Source organism: Rosa rugosa, chromosome 2, assembly GCF_958449725.1.
Source record: "Rosa rugosa chromosome 2, drRosRugo1.1, whole genome shotgun sequence".
In the NCBI taxonomy this organism is placed as follows: domain Eukaryota; kingdom Viridiplantae; phylum Streptophyta; class Magnoliopsida; order Rosales; family Rosaceae; genus Rosa; species Rosa rugosa.
In genome coordinates, this window is record NC_084821.1 from 52,139,862 (window position 1) to 52,157,263 (window position 17,402).

Genomic DNA, 17,402 nt, shown 5'->3' on the forward strand with positions numbered 1-17,402 from the left:
TAAGAACCCAGGAAGAACAATAACCGAAGAACAAGAATCCCCAAAATTTCAACTCTCTCTCTCTCTCTCTCTCAAAATTAAACTGAATAAGCTCCAAAATTTCATTCTCAAATCGGAAACCAAAATCAACCATGGCATGCAAGTTCCGTCAGCAGCTTCGAAGATTTCGAATTCTTGCAATTCGAAGACTCCGATCAAGACTCTCTCTGGGAATTCATCGACCTCTCCGACGCCGACTCCGACGACAACCTTCCCACCTCAACTCCGACGCCGAACCACCACAAAACTCCGAGCTCATTGGGCCCAACACTTCATTCGACTCCCCAATCGCTGACCTGATCCGAGCCCACACCCGCCGTCGTCAGACCCCTCTCGTTCGCCTTCTCGATCTACCTTTCCTGAGCCCTCTCAATTTCGATGACTGCCGTGGCCATGATGATGATGACGTCGGCGGTGAGCGACAAGTTTTGGCTGGAGAGGATGAGGAAATTGGGGAAGAGGACATTTGCTCAAAGATTGCAAGGAGGTTTCCGGATTAGGTTTTCTCATGTGAAGGTGAGAGATTGAGCTTCAAGTGGTATAATATATTGGTTTTGTGAAGGATTTTTGGAATTTGGTTGATGCTATAAAGGAAAAAGTGTTATGTATGTGAGAGGTTTAATCGAGTTTGTTGTATTTTTTTTGTACAATGTAGCTCATGGATTGTGATGTTCTGGATGACTATAAGCTATTGATTGTTGATTAGTTCTGTATTGATTTGAACTTCGTTGGTTTTGATACAGAAAAAAAGGGTTTTTTGGTGCTTAATTGGGGATTTTGATATAATGCTGAGGAAGAGGACCAGGTCAACTCAAAAGGATCAAGATCAACACCAAATGAGGCATATGTCAATTTCTAATGCTCGGTTTGAGTCACATTTACGGTCTGATGTTCTTGGACCGAATCTGAAAAGCAATTTTTTTTTTCATTGTCCCTGGTCTGTTTGTGGGGTTGAGTCTTATAGGTTTAACAAATTTTGATTCAGTTAGGAGCCCAACTTCGCCTCTAGATTTTAGGGTGTTTTCAAATCTAGGCAGCCCCTTTAGGTCCCCAAGACTACCTCTTCATGGGCATAAGAGGAGCTGAGGTAGTAGTAAAGTAGGCTTAAGCATCATCGACTCTCCTGATGATGATGATGATGATGTCAAGTTTTTTGGGAAAGTTCCCAGATCATCAGAGAAGAAGAAGAAGAAGAAGGAAAAAGAAAAAGGAAAAAAATGAATTAACAAAAGAAAAGGGAACATTGGTCTTTTTCTTTGTTTTTGGTCTTCATGTGCTTGCCACGTCACTTTTTTAACGGAACCGTCACAAATTTTGGACGGAAGCATCACGTTGATGTCAAAATATGTCTTTGGGTATCACATTGATACTTTTGAGAGTTCGGGTATCAAATTGGCCTTGACAGCATAGTTTGGGGACGGTGACTGAATTTTTCTCTATATTAAAACCTGTCGTGACTTTGTAGCTGCCATACAGTTTAATTTCTAATGTTCAAGATTTAAAAAGGACCAGTTTAATTGTGAGTCGGTGATCCGCTCTGTGTGGAACGATGCAATCCTTCAGTCCCCAGCTAAAACTTGGGTAGCCAATTTGGCTGCTTGCAGAGTTAGTCTTTCTAACTGGTCCAAACGCACGTATCCTCAATTCCAGGCCAATACTGCCCATTTATTACGTCGGTTGGATCATCTCCATACTTCACAGGCCTCCAATGTTGGTTCTCAGATTGCCAGCGTTGTTTCTGATATAGATGAGAATTGGCAGTTGGAAGAATTATATTGGCATCAGCGTTCCCGTATTAATTGGCTTCAGGCAGGGGATCAAAATACCAGTTTCTTTCATCAATCTACTCTCCAACGTCGTCAGTACAACAAGATATTTAGACTGAAGGATGATTCTAATCATTGGCTCCAAAATGAATCTGACATTATTTCCCATCTTGGTACTTATTTCTCCCATCTCTTTTCGGCTGGTAGAACAGACTCAGTGGAGGCAGTCCTAAGTTTTGTGGATCCTGTGGTTACGAATGACATGAATGATTCTCTTCTTCAGCCTTTGTCTATTGAGGAAATCAAGTCCGCAGTTTTTGATTTGGGGGGTTTAAAAGCTCCCGGCCCGGATGGTTTTTCCGGAGTCTTCTACCAAACTTATTGGGATATTGTCAATCCAATCATCTGTGCTTCAGTTTCTCACTCTTTTAACACTGCAGATGTTCTTTTGGAGCTAAATAAGACTTTCCTGGCCTTAATTCCTAAACAGCAAAACCCTCAGCTTTCTTCTCACTTTAGGCCAATTGGTTTGTGCAACTTTTCTTATAAAATTCTTGCAAAGGTCCTAGCCAATCGATTAAAGCCCTTTATGCCTGCTCTTATTTCTGAGAATCAGTCTGGTTTTGTTCCCGGTAGACAAATACAGGACAACATCATTGTGGCTCATGAGTTATTCCATTTTCTTAAGCTGCAACGTTCTGGGGATGTGGGAGATCTTGCTCTTAAGTTGGACATGAATAAGGCCTACGATCGTGTTGAGTGGCCTTTCTTGGAGGCTGTTATGCTCAAGATGGGTTTCCATTCCAGATGGGTCTCTCTCATTATGAAATGCCTACGAACTGTGTCCCTTTCAGTTTTGGTTAATGGTAAACCTGGCCCTTTTTTCAGACCAACAAGGGGGCTTCGACAGGGAGACCCTCTCTCTCCGTTCCTCTTTCTCTTTGTCAATGATGTTTTGTCTCAGATTCTTCGCAAACTTACTATGGTTAATATACTACAGGCTGTTCAAGTTGGTATTTCGGGCCCAAAGATAAGTCATTTGCTTTTCGCAGATGATTCCCTTTTCTTCTTGAAAGCATCTGTATCTAATTGTGAAGTTCTCTCTGATGTACTGCACCATTATTGTTTAGCCTCGGGGCAACTTATCAACACTGACAAGTCAGCTCTCTATTTCTCTCCCAATAATTTACCTCAGATTGTGCAGCTGTTGAGTTTTATTTTGGGCATAAAGTCAGTGGATGATCCTGGGAAATACTTGGGACTCCCTACTATTTGGAGTCGATCAAAAGTTTCAGCTCTTGGTTATGTTAGAGACAACATTTTGAGGAAAATAAAAGGATGGAAACAGGCAACGTTGTCTCCTGCTGGGAAAGAGATTATGATAAAGTCTGTGGCTACTTCAATTCCAGCCTATCCTATGTCTTGTTTCAAATTTCCAAAGTCCTTGTGTACTCAAATAAACTCTGCTTTAGCTCGGTTCTGGTGGGGAAATTCCCTAACTGACGGTTTGCATTGGAAGGATTGGCAGAGTTTGGGGGCTTCTAAGGTACTTGGAGGACTTGGTTTTCGTCATTTGGAGAGCTTTAATCTAGCTCTTCTTGCCAAGCAAGCTTGGCGAATTCTGGAATCCCCTAATTCTCTTTGGGTTCGTGTCCTACAAGCTAGATATTTCCCTTCTTCTTCTTTCTGGCAAGCTCGGAAAGGTGGATCTTCATCTTGGATTTGGTCTAGTTTATTAGAGGGTCGAAATCTTATTTCTCAAGGTTCTATGTGGAAGGTGGGCAATGGCTGCTCAATTGACGTCTGGACTGATAAATGGATCCCAACCAAGCACTCTACCTGCTCAGTTTCTTATGGTGAACATCCCCCTCTTTTGGTAAACAATCTGATTGTTCAAGGTTCTGGTCTGTGGGACTTATCTACTATAGCACATACAATATCGCTGGCTGATCAAAATGCCATTCATGCAATTCCTTTGTTGGATGACCAAACTGCAGATTCTTTGATCTGGCCTTTTCAGAAATCAGGTACTTACTCTGTTCGTTCGGGCTATTATCTGGCTCACTCCAATCTTGCTCCGTCTACCCCCTCCAAGGCCTCCTCTTCGCATTTGGTGTCTGATAAGGTTTGGAAATGGATTTGGGGAATTTCATCCCTCCCCAAAATCAAGTTATTCTTGTGGAAAGTGGTGCACAACTTTGTTGCAACAAAGGCAAATTTGCATTACCGTCATCTAGCAGGCTCAAATCTTTGCCCTCTATGTGAAGCCTTTCCTGAAACCATTGAACATGTCCTGTTTACCTGCGATTGGGCTCGTCGAGTTTGGTTTGCTCATCCTTTGGGCTATCAGGTTTCTTGTGCTATGATCACTACCGTCGACTGCTGGTTATTGTCTCTAATTAATCAGAAAGCTTCTTTTGCCTCAGACTTTCATTTTGTTTCAACTCACATCTCCTTCTTACTCTGGAATATATGGAAACAACGTTGTCACTCTGTGTTCAACCACGTCAATCCGGATTCAATTTCTGTGTCTAAGAAGGCTTCTCTATTGGCAAATGAATTTCTCTCCACCAAGTGTTCATCAATCCCAGGTCGTCTTCATCCAACTGGTCACTTGGTCTCTACAAACTGGACCTGTCCTCCTTTTGGTTCATTTAAGATTAATACCGATGCTACTTGGAATTCTCAAACTTTGAAATGTGGCTTTGCCGCTTTACTTCGAGATTCAACAGGTATATTACGAGGTGGCCAATTTTCTGATGGTAAAGCTACTTCTGCTGAAGCTGCAGAAGCTCAGGCCGTTCTTCTTGGTCTTCGGTTGGCAAAGTTACATGCTATTGACTCTATCTCTATGGAAGCTGATTGCCTCTCTCTCATTTCAGCTTTGAAATCTTCTAAAGGAGGGGTGTCTTGGTCTGCATCTTCTTGGTTTTGTCAGATCAAACATTTTGCCTCTTCTTTTTCTTCTATTAACTGGTTTTGGACCAGTAGGGAAGCTAACAGGGCCGCTGATTATGTTGCTCATCTTGCTTCAAGGCTGGAGTGTCCTCTGAATTGGATTCAGAACCCACCTCCAACCCTCTATCACATCCTCCAATCTGATGCAGTTTCTGCCCCCCCTTGAGAGTCTGTTCCTTGGGGTTTAAATTCTGTCTTTTCTTTTGCTTTGTTTGGTTTCTTTGTGTGTTTGTAATGTTACTTTCTTTGCCAAAAAAAAAAAAAAAAAAAGATTTAAAAAGGACAAATGATTTATGAATGCATATTAACAGTGTATAGATGTTGAATACGGAGACTAGCTCTGAAGCTAGAATCAGAATGAAGTTGTAGCCTTGTAGGTACTGATTGCACATGCATTTGGTCACTAAGAAAAGAGCCTCTCTTTAATTAGTATAAGCATTAAGGGCTGCATTCTGATTAATTTATCAAGTCAAATATAGAGCAAGTTTTGGGAAGAAAAAAAAACATTCAAAATAACTGATGAAAGTTGAAGCGGTTAAAAAGACCATACCGGCAAAAGAAATTGGAGTCCCTTAATGAGTGATTTTTTTATTTTTATGGTATAGATAAAGGCCACTGTTACTTGGACTACGACTTCACGAGACTTGGAGCAATCAATCTTATCAACATCAAAAGACTCTTGTATTGCCTAGCCCAACATAAATTGGAAAGCTAATTAATTAGCTAATGTTTTTTACTATAAGTATATTTCAAGTAGTTACCATTCACATAATTTCGAGAAATTACATATATATTCGAATACTTTTCTCTCTGAAGAGCTCCAGGAAACCCGGAAACCCTAGTTTCGGCGTTTTGAGAATTTCGGCTCTTCCGGCGGCGCTCCGGGTCGGTGTAGGTTCGCCTCTGGGTTTCGGCTCTATCGGGTTGCTGCCAAACGGGCGTTGAAACCCTACTTGCTCGAGTTGGTCGGAAAGAGAGGCGCTGCGCTCAAGGTGTTGGACGGGGCAGGATGATTTCCAGACGAAGTCTCTGGGTGTGTTCGAGTGGGACTCCGGCGTGGGCTCTGCAGATTCAGGCGGCGACTCGATTTCTGATAGGTTGAACGGCGACGTGGTTCTCAGGAACTGTCGGCGGCGAGAAACTGGAAGATCCGGGCGGCTCGTGATTCTAGTGCGTGGCGAGGCTGAGTGGTGGTCGTGGTCTGCTGGGGTGGGCCAGCTCGACTTGGTTGGGCGTGGTCGGCGTGGCGGATTTCGGCGGACAGATGGTGGAAGCAGACGGCGCTGCACGGACGCACAAGGAGGTGAAGTTTGGGCCGGTTCCAGATCCTGCTGGGCCTTGGGCTGTTTGGGCTTCCCTTTTGGGCTACCTTCTGAGCTCTATTTGAGCTAGGGCTTTGGCTTTGGCCCAAGTCTATGTTTATGGCTTTTAGTCTTTTTACAATAAGGTTCCGCTTACAAGGACACTCTAGGCACTTTTGTGCATTTAGTTTTTTGCATTTGGTCTGGTCTTGTCGACTTAATTCTCAGTGGATCTAGGTGTACACCAATTGAGGTCTCTAGGCAGCTAGGTTTATTGGTTAAAGAGTTGGGTTGGGAGGGCTGGATCTATCTAGCGCCTCCGGCGTAGTACCAAAGGGGGATCCCCACTATGTCTACGTATTGATTGTACAATGAGTGGGTCTATGTTTCTATGTACCGTTGTGGGTACTACCACTATCTTCTTGTCTGTTAATGGCAGCGGAAGGGTATGTAATGGCCTATTCTGGCTTTTGATGAATATATTTTCGCCTACTGGCTCCATTCTAAAAAAAAAAAGTAGTTACCATTCACACTTGTAAAAATAAGCATAAATTTAGTCAGTTTTGGAAACTTTACCTTGTGCTCTACTTCTCTCTAGCTGCCGTTTCTACCCGAGCGGCATCTCTAGCTTTTCAAGAGCACTCGTCCAGCGGTGGCCCAATGTCACTGCCGGCCTTTGGTCTAGGTGATGTTGCGGTGCTGCCGGACGGGTAGTGGTCTACAGCGTCAGTGGTAGTTTCTTGAGTTTCTAGACGGGGATGAAACTAACTTTGGCTCACCGGCGTTTCATCCTTTTTCGATCATCTTTGGCGGTGTTGCAGTGTTAAGAATATATACATCCCACATGGGAAAAATGGGACTTTGCTAGTGGGTTTATAAGGATTTGGGTCACTCCATCCATTGTCAATTGGTTTTGGATGTGAATCCCAGATTATTTTATCATGCAGGTCGTGGCAGAGTTCCAGGGACGGTTGTTGGAGGCTGTGGAGGCGTTGTTGGTATCTAGTGAACGACAGGGTGTATTGGGTGTCCCATACTCGATCAGCTCAGGCCTGGTGGGCATCCATATTCGTTTACTTGGGTGGCGGCGGCAATGGGAAGTGGCTTTCCTGGAAGGGCGGCAATGGGGGTCGTGGCTATTGCTCGGGCATACATGCCGCAAGAGGTGGAGACGGGTTTGGGCTTGGTTGGCCTTGTTGGGCTTTGACCTTGGGCTAGGTTTTCCTTTGGACCATGATTGAGCTACTAGTCCAGCAATCTTTATTTTCTACTTTCTCTAGGCATTTTTTGGTGTTCTAGTGGGCTTTGTCCCAATCTAGTTTAGTTCTTTTTGCCTGCAATTGGATTTGGGTTTTTGTCGGCTTAATTCTTAATTTCTCTTGTTGTACATCAATTGAGATCTCTAGGCGACTAGATTTACTATAAAGGAGAGTTAGGTTGTGAGGGTTTGGGTCCTTTTATTTTTAGGCCCAAATAAGTGAGCTCATTTTTTTTTGCATTGAGGGTTACCGGTCAATTTGTTTGGCAGCTTGTGCCATCTATGATTTTGGTATGAGACAACAATTGATGTAACGCGCCTTCTAGCTATGGATAAGTATTGAAATTATATATTCTTTAAAAAATAAAAAAAATTACCATTCACACTTATGTATATTGATTGTGGTGGCAAGTATGTTGTGTATCAAAAAAAAAAAAATCTATTTTTCATAATTTGTGGTATTCGTATTTCTTTTGTTGACTTATAAATAAAACTAAATACCTTTTTTTTTTTTTTTACAGAAGTTGGTTCATAGGCAGTAATATTTCTGTCAAAATTTCATATAAATGTCATTTTTGTGTTTTAACGACCCTTATTTTGAGTGGAGTTATCTTTTAGAGATGACATAATGATTTTTTTTTTATCAAGATCACAAGGTTCCTCAAAGGCTTCCTAGGTCCAGAGACTAATTCGTGCCAGGGGATCATGTCAGGACGCTTCCTTCCCCCTGGCCACCAAGAATAGATTAGGATTTAACTCCAATCAGTGTCAGCAGGATTCAAACCTGGGTGTAGGGGTTTCACACCTGGAGACTCTTACCAACTCGACCACCTGTGGTGGTTGAGATGACACGATGATGATAACTGTAATTGCGTAATAAAGAGATATTTATCTCTTGCTAGCCTCTATGAAAATTAATTTATAAGAACTCAAAGGGTAAACATAATCCTTGTCAAAATGCTGGAGACAAAGTATCCTTATATAGTTATATTTTCTAAAAATAAAAATGACGAGGGCGGGAATTGGAGATTGCAAATAGAAGCGGAGGTGGGGAACGAAGATAAACCTACCCCATTGCCATCCCTATTCATAAGTGACGGTCTAATTGCCCTAGTAGTAGGGACAGATTGCCCTCCATCTGTTTTCTCACCCTAATAATTAAGACCCCATTTAGGAACATGGTCAAGTCGATGACTCTCACTAGCTGGCCGGTTATATAATACAAACCTCTTTGTGTGTACGGAGGGGGATATAGAAGACGACGTTTCTTTACATCCATTTATGTCTTTGGGGACACGCAGAGGAGACATCGACTGGAAGACTCCCATTAACCACCATAAGCTTCCATGCATGGACCCCTAAAAAGCTCAAAGTCCTCCACTCATCCACTGCCATGGTGGGCTACGCTGCTAGCTCAACCCAACCCTTCTAGTCTTTTCTAGAGAGAGAGAGAGAGAGAGAGAGAGAGAGATCGAGGGAGGGAGAGGTAGGTCATGATCATTATTTTTATGAGTAACCCTTCTAAAATAAGCTCCATTAATCTTATCCGTATGCTATATATAAATAGAAGATGCTTACTTCCCAGCTTAATATATGGACCATTGGACCATATGATTATTGAATTGGGAGAAGCAAAGGGTTCTTAATAAACATATAAATTATCATAATACAATGCCCAATGAGGATGCATCTTTGGTCATTGTTCATGTACCATGAACCTTCCCTAGAAGATATAATGCATAAGAAATTTTTGATTCGGTACTTCGTTGGGAAACTAAGCATAAAGCTATATATAATAATTATATAACAGCACCTTTATTCTATAATTGATTTGGAAACAAAAACTTGGTTGCTGGGAAAAATGAAATGTCTCACTTTTTCTTTCTTTTATTTTGACCTTTTCCTAAATTCTCCAACGGATTTTTTTTTTTTTTTTGTTTATGACAACGGAATTTGTTCTCACCATGACCTTTTGTAGAAGTATTGAAGTATACGTATCAAGGATTCAAAGGTCTACACACATTGAAATTAGGGGGGAACAACCATTTCTTTCACAAAAATAATTTGACACGGAGGGTAACCAAGGTAATGCAGGCCGTTAGATTAGAGGGGAAGTGGGGAACTAAGTTACCTGCAGTTGGTGCCGTATTATAAGTATATTAGAGGAATTCTATCTTTAGGTCTTGTTTAATTTGCGGAAATGAAATTAATATTTTTGTCTTTTCTATGGGAAGAGAAATGAAATTAATATTTTTGTCTTTTCTATGGGAAGAGAAATGAAATTTCTGAAGATCTTTTCATTCCGATGTGGTAACATAAGGAAAGTTATCCGGAAAGTTGTTAAAAAGTTTATAATTAACGTAATAAAATAATGTATTGTGAGTAATAAATGCAATGAAAAAAGTGATTCATTTAGAGTATGGAATGAATCATATTCCCTCAAGTATTTCCTTTCATTTTGCATCCCAAATGCGAGAAATGAACAACTTTCATTTCCCTATGTTTACTTTCTAGTTCCACGAACTAAACGATGCCTGATGCCTTAATGTTATTTCATTCTTTTATAATAGTATTGCAAAGATATGATGTTTAAAAATAAAATTCTAGCATGAAGGTTAAACCATCTCATAATGATATATTAGATTTGTTTGTGTCATAATTTTTCATATTCATCGGAGTTTAAATCGTGGTGAAGCAACAGTCTAATTTCGAGATCTGGATTATAGCTTTGGGTTTTATGGTCCAAACGTCCAACCCTTGAGCTTTACACCTAACATGTCCCATATCCGACGACCTAAACAGCTAATCCTAAGGCCATCTCCAATAAGGAGGGCTATAGGTAACCTTTGGCCCTTTTTGCTAAAAAATGAACTCCAACAAGAGAAGGTCCAAAAGGCTAGAGGTGGAGAGGGGGGTGGAGAGAGCTATATTTAGCCCTATGGGTGGCCCTTTAGCCCTTGGTGGGACCCACGAAAATCAGCCCAATTAAGGGGTGTGGTGCAATGCATGGTTTGATCCAATGGCCAATAATTAATAACATTTGCAATCCAACGGTATGTAATTAAGCATGACTTAATATTATATATATATATATATATATTTTATATTTTATAAAGATGAATTTTAGTTATATAAATTAGTTTCTTATAAGATGTATTTTTTAATTTATTTATTTTGTATCATGTTAATGAAGTTTATGTAATATTTATTTATGTAATATTTTGTATCATTCAATCGGAAATCTACATATTTGCTTCCGAAATGGCACGTGGCACTTAAAACATCTATTCAAAAAACAACATAAATACCTCATCCAAATATACATCTTAAAAATTAATTTTTTCCTCAACAATTAATTTTAGTCTAAATTATAATATTATTAAAATAAAATAAAATCATACAAATTAGAAAACATAATGTAAAATCATAAAATACTTGAAAGGGCTAAAATTTAGCCCTCCCTTACTGGAGATGATTCACTTGTTCATGAATAAACAATAATATTTCTGGGGGCTAAATTATAGCCCTGGACCCAATATAGCCCCTCCTTACTGGAGATGGCCTAAGCTTGAGTTTGAATCCTAGCTAGAGCTCATTTGCACTGGCGCACGGCCATCGAGCTCTGGTTGAGAGCTCGAATTTCAAAACTAGGTTTGTACATTAACTTTTAACCGGACAATAGAATCAATTCTTTTATCAGTTTCATTCCTAACTTGTACCCAATTATCATTTAATTTCCATTTATCATCCAACCAACTCAAACTTTAGACCATAGCAAGCCATGTGTAACACCGGGCAGAATATTTCAAATTGAGCCTTTTTCTCTTTCTCTTGATGATGCATGCACTACATTTCAACTTTCCTTATTGTTAAGAACTTAAGATGAAGCAATAGCATAGACTACACATCCATTTAGAAATGGAGTGCAACATAAGTCTTTCGGGTCAACAAGGAATCATGACATTGGTCTCTCTATAACAAAACCCGTTGCAAATCTTAACATCCATAAAGAAATATGTTATAAAATCATAAGGATACCTAAGGTAAGCTACAAGTAACAAATATGAACCCCCTATAAATGAGCCTCATTTCCATTTATCTTTTGGCTGTTGACACGCAATGTAGGTTGGGAATTAAAAAGAATTGCTAGATTGTATGAAAATAGTAACCAAAATTTGAAACTAAGGGTCCTAGTTTGAAAAGCATATGAGTCCATGACAATTGCATCGGAAAATAATGCGGAGTTAGTAATTTGTGTACATAGGTTCTAAGGTAGTTGTGAACCTTTCTCAAGTCAAATCACCCTCCCTTAATTCCTTAAATGACTTGGTTGAAAAAAAATAAGAAACAAGAAAAAAGAAGAAGAAAAGGGCCCTTCAAGAATGAACTCGAAGCAATTAGTGAGGCATGTGACTTCAAAGACAAAGAGCATTTACCCTCGTAGTTGACCAAGTCGAAAGTTCATACCCTCAGTTTTGGATACACACAAAAAAAAAAAAAAAAAAAAAATTACTCAATTTACACAAGTACTACGCCGTGTTCAACTTAAACCCATGTTTTTTTTTTTTTTTTATAGTTAGTTAATTAAAAGAAATCAACATTGTCAATCGGTTTAAGCTGATCGAATTGTCGTCCGGAAACCATATGCCGACCACATTTTCGTCAGCAAAGTCTTTTTTTATTTAGATAACTTTGATTGAATAGAAGAAGAAAAAACGGCAGAATGACTACCTCTAATAAAGCACTCAATAACAAAATTTTCATGAAGAAATTGAAGCAGGCATAAAATAGATCGACCCGGTTCTCGTTCTTTTCCAATGCAAAGGCTTTTAGTAACGTGACATTCCTAAAAAGATGACTATGAAAACTCTTCAGCAAAAGTTACAAACGTTGCCTGCTCTTGCCCAGTCCATCCGCTCAATTGAGCTCCCAGAGGAGCCCTCCCCTGATCAGGTTATTTGGTCTGAAACGGCGTCAGGGTCATTGACATCCAGTGATGCTTACAACGCCTTGGATCCTTCTATGCCTGGCCCTTCATGGTGCAAGCACATTTGGCATGCTGCAATACAACCTAGAAAGAGTGTCACCACTTGGAAAGTCTTGCATGGAAAAATTCAAACAGATGATTTTCTTCAGAAACGGGGTACAAGTCTGTGTTCTAGATGCCTCCTTTGTGGGACAAATTCTGAATCACACATGCATCTTTTTCAGACTTGTGAGATCGCCAGTTCATTATGGCACTGGCTCCACCATCTCTTCAGATTGCGGTTCCCCCCAGGTGCGTCGCTCCATGATTTTTTCCTTGATAATTTGCTATCCCTACTCGATTATTCCTCCAAGTTATTGTGGTAGATAGCGGTCTGCAACCTCCTTTGGTGCATCTGGCAAGAAAGGAACAAAAGAAAGTTTTATGGGGGAGCTTTTTGTCTATCAAGATTTAAGCAGTTTTTCACCCTATCACTAAGGGAATCTGCAGGGTTAATATTTGCCTCATCCTCCCTGGCATCCTCTGTAACCCCCATTTTCGGCCTATTGGGCATCTCCCCCCTCCGCCCCATGGCACCTCGTTATATTCCAGTCACATGGACTCCCCCGCCAGAGAATTGGTTCAAAGCAAATTCAGATGGCTCTTTTCGTGATCCCAATCATGCCGGCTTTGGAGGCATTTTTAGAAACAGTGATGCAGCTTTCTTAGGCGCCTTCTCTTGTAAAGCAATTGTGCCATGGGCCATTGACACTGAGTTATTAGCAGTAATGGCGGTTGTTAAAGTGGCAAGTGATCGTAACTGGTTTCCTCTATGGTTAGAGACCGATTCAATGTTGGTTATGCACTATTTTAACAATCCATCCAGGGTGCCTTGGCGTCTTCGTACTAGATGGAAAAACTGTGTTGCTTCGATTCGCCAATTGCAAGTGCACATCTCCCATATCTATAGAGAAGGGAACCGTGTGGCCGACAAGCTGGCTAATTTTGGAGCCACGAATGACAATCCAACTTGGTGGGATTCAATTCCGCCTTTCCTGATTAGCGCTTTTGGTCATGACTATTCAGCCCAGACGGACTACCGGTTTCGCTAACTGGTTCAGTGCGTTAGTTTGGTTTCTCTAATTCATGACAGTTGGATCTCAGTTTCTCTTTTCCTGTGATCTTAATTGGTTCTTTAGCCAGTGCTCTCATGGGCTCCTTTCAGGAGTTCTAACTTGTACTTTCCTTTTCAGATGCTTGATTTCCTGTGTAAAGAGCTCGGGGTACAGGTTGTTATGTCCCCCCCGTTGCTAATTTTTTTTTTTTTAAAAAAAAAAAAAAAAAAAAAAAAGTTACATTTAGGATGAACATGCATGCATGTCGCGGAAAAAGATAACCACAAACATATCACTAGAAAAGTCCAAGTTTTGCCATGTTAGTTCCTTGGCCGCTTCGTGTGTTGTCAAAGAATTGTTTACACCAGATTTCAGTGATCGCATTTTCTGTCATCTCAAATATATTGGGACGGCAATCAAGTAGTGAATGCTCTTGCAAGTTTTGGTACCTCATCTTCTAATATAGCCTATTTGGATACGCCTGCAAATTTCGTTCATTCTCTTTATAATAGAGATAGGTTAGGACTTCCTCATTTTTTATTTTGATAATGTTAGTTTTATTATTTTGTTTACCGTTTTGTATTAAAGGTTTTGGTATTTGTCCTTCTCTCTTCTTTTACCTCTTCAATAAATTAACTCGTTTGAGTTCTGTAGATAGTTCCTCCCAAAAGTCCACAACCTTTGCCGTTGACATTTTAGTCGGCAAAAGTCATCAATCAAGAAGGTTTGTACGTGGAGCGTGTAAAAGTGAGGATTCAATAAAAAGTGCATCAAACATTCAAACCGGGCGTTTGTTCGTATAGTTGACCCTTTTGTTTTGCAGGAGGTTGTTAATTTATGTAGTTTACTAATTATTAATTTTTTTATCTTAGTGATTAATTGTTTTCTATTAGAAAGATGAGGCTAAAAAAATTAATAACCCAAGTCACATGGATAGAGAATCACAATGAAATTTCAGAACATTTTACATGCAACAACACCCCAATTTTTCATTATTGCTAGAAAAATTTCGTTCAAAACGACCAAAGAGTATTACATTCAAATAACGTGTAGAGGTGCTTGTTACGATTAAGAGAATGAAGGTAGCACGGCTCACCAACACGGCCCGAACACAAAATGACGTTCTTGTCACTAACTAAAAAAGTCAATCATATATGTCCGCCAAATATGAAAGATAAAATACTCAATTCGTTTTCAGAACACTCAATTTCATTTTTAGAATAGTTTAAATAATAAACAGAAATTCATTTCAATTGTTGATAACCTTAGGCTTAAGCAATTTCTATACCTCTATACTTCTAAAACGAATGGAGTCACAACATTAATACTCAATTGGGATGTATGTGTTAAAACTTTTTTTTTTTTTTTGATTGTTCAATCACACGGTGTCCTCAAATGCTTCCTAGGCCCAGAGACTAATCCGTGCTCGGGGGATCTTGTCAAAACACTTCCTCCCCCCTGGCCACCAAGAATATATTGGGATTTAACTCCAATAAGCGTCGGCGGGATTCAAACCCGGATATGAGGGTTCCACACCTGGAGGCTCTTACCAACTCGACCACTTGTGGTGGTTATGTATGTGTTAAAACTTAAAACCTATTCCAGTATGTTGAAGTAAAGAATATTAATTATTTATTCATCGGTCATGTCGTGGTAATCTTTTCAATTAATGTGTCTTGTTCGAGTTTAAGTGTCTAACCTATTTAGTAGACTGCATGTATAGATATATCACGAGCGTGAGTTGACCTTAACACGACCTAACCCGCCTTACAAATGGAGAGCCCCATCTTCCCCAAATAATGCATCAAACTACAATTGAAAGGAAACTAAACCAAGGATGAGCAAACATAATAAAAGATTACAGAATACAAACGACGCTACAATCAAACCCCTCACTTGCATGCCCATTTCACAGTGAATAATTTCCCCACATCCCTTAAGCTAGCTAGATGTCCTTTTTAAGCAGCTAAACCTATGATGATAAAAAAACAAACCCAACATTGAAGCTAGTCCCGGTCAAAATTAGGGTTTTGATTAGAAATTAATGCGAAGCTGGGAAAAGCGGTTTTGACCACCATAGGACCACCCCACATATAAATTAACCCTTTACTTCTATTCTGCATTAATTAACTTCGACTACCACCCTTACACTACATCCTATTAGGAGGCATCAACTTTGACTGTCCAAAGTAAAACCCTAGTTGATTTGCTCATAAACATTTAGGCTAGGGGTTTTGTCTAGAAAATGATATGGAGCTCGCTCGACCAGAAGAGCGGTTTTGACCGCCATAGGAAAACCTCTCCCCGACGTATAAATTCACTCTCTAATGTTGCTCTATATCGATCAATTAGGAGCAAGTTCACCCGTTGGGTTACCAGATTATCTATTATTCCCTGCTTTTTAGTGTTTATTTTCACTTTCTGGGTCACGGGCACATTTTCCAATAAGACTCGGGTAAGCTTGCAAGTCACCAAGGTGACCCAGAAAGTGACCCAAGGTGACACATGACGGCCTAGGGCATGAAATACACTGTGCCCGTGACCCAGAGAGTGAAAATACACATAAAAAACAGTGAATAATAGGTGACCTGGTGACCCACTGCTGAACTTGCTCTAGGAGGCAACACCTTTCACCGTGCAAAGTAAATGCGCCCTAGACGATTTCCTTATCAAGTTATGCCCTAAACCCAGCTAGTAGGTTTCTTCTTCTTCATCACATTAGTGGATCACAACTCACGTACAGACGGAGCACGTTCCCTGTTTTTTTATGATTTCTCACATGACAGCCACGCACCATTGCTGCCCCATTACCCTCTTTCTTCTTACTTCATACATTCTGGAACGCAACCTATTCGATCTTCAACCACTCCCTTCATTATTGGAGTGCTTATAATCATGGTTTCACACCCCTCTCATTAATGCAATTATCAAGAAATAATTGTTGTAGTTATAAATTTAAAAAGTTATAATTTGACTTGAAATATCTTAACGGGTTTTAATTTTCATCTTGACCATTGACTTGATGTTGAGGTTATTACAATGTAATTGCAAAACCTAGAGATCTTCTGGTCAGCACTAGTTTTGACTGAAAACGATGCTATGGTGCATCTTCAATTTTGTTGACAAAGTGGATAAGTTATTACAGTGGAATGAAAACCAAGAGATCTCCTAGTTAGCAATAATTTTGACTGAAAGTAATAAGTAACACTAAATTTGTTGCTACCATGCATCTTCAATTTTGATGATTTTCACGCTTAAACACATTGAATTTCGGATTTGTCATTAATATAGGATTAATTCCATTTTTTTGACCACCTATTTTTGGATCATAGCTGGGTTGGAAAATACGCTCCTAATATACCAAAAAAAAAAGAAGACAAATAATGAAGATCCACATTTTCAGACCATTAAAAAAAAAAAAAAAAAAACCACATTTGAAACCTACTGCCTTTTTCACTCTAAAAATTTGATAAACTTATAAATGTTTAAGGAAAACCAAAATTGGGAGAGAATTGAGTCGTGCTTTTATTGATAATATGGACATCTTTATATAGAGGATTACAAGACATAGAATTAGAGTTGTATAAGAAAAGATAATCGTACAATTAATCGGATATCTATGAATATTTTCGAGAATATCTCTAATTCTAAACCTTATTACAACTAGGTCAAGTAACCTAGAGTTTGAGCCAGACACATATTCTGGATTTACTTGAACACTTCCCCTTGTGTCGCCCAAACGTGGTGCTCCTCTCGTTGCCTCATTAAAAACCTTGCCGAGTAACAAAAACCCAGTGGGACAAAAATAACCTCGGTCGAAGGGGGAAAAGAGCACAACACACCATTCACGTTTCGAGACCATACATGTAGACATCTCCCCCTAATGTCTGCATCTCCCCCTGATAATTACGGTCATGGGAGTTCGGATAACTTCCGCAAATGATGCTACCAACATGTTTCCCGAAAGTGAAATTTAGGCAATGACTTAGTGAGCAGCCT